The following is a 787-nucleotide window of genomic DNA, read 5'->3' on the forward strand; positions in this document are numbered from 1 at the left end:
ATTATTATTATTATTATTATCATTATTATTATTATTATAATTATTATTATAATTATTATTATTATTATCATTATTATTATTATTATTATTATTATTATTATTATTATTATTATTATTATTATTATTATTATTATTATTATTATTATTATTATTATCATTATTATTATTATTATTATTATTATCATTATTATTATTATTATTATTATTATTATTATTATTATTATTATTATTATTATTATTATTATTATTATTATTATTATTATTATTATTATTATTATTATTATTATTATTATCATTATTATTATTATTATTATTATTATTATTATTATTATTATTATTATTATTATTATTATCATTATTATTATTATTATTATTATTATTATTATCATTATTATTTTTATTATTATCATTATTATTTTTATTATTATCATTATTATTTTTATTATTATTATTATTATTATTATTATTATTATTATTATTATTATTATTATTATTATTATTATTATTATTATTATTATTATTATTATTATTATTATTATTATTATTATTATTATTATTATTACTATTATTATTATTATTATTATTATTATTATTATTATTATTATTATCATTATAATTATCATTATTATCATTATTATTATTATTATTATTATTATTATTATTATTATTATTATTATTATTATTATTATTATTATTATTATTATTATTATTATTATTATTATTATCATTATTATTATTATTATTATTATTATTATTATTATTATTATTATTATTATTATTATTATTA

This window comes from Oratosquilla oratoria, chromosome 10, assembly GCF_046742065.1.
Source record: "Oratosquilla oratoria isolate Oo_2021 chromosome 10, ASM4674206v1, whole genome shotgun sequence".
Taxonomy (NCBI): domain Eukaryota; kingdom Metazoa; phylum Arthropoda; class Malacostraca; order Stomatopoda; family Squillidae; genus Oratosquilla; species Oratosquilla oratoria.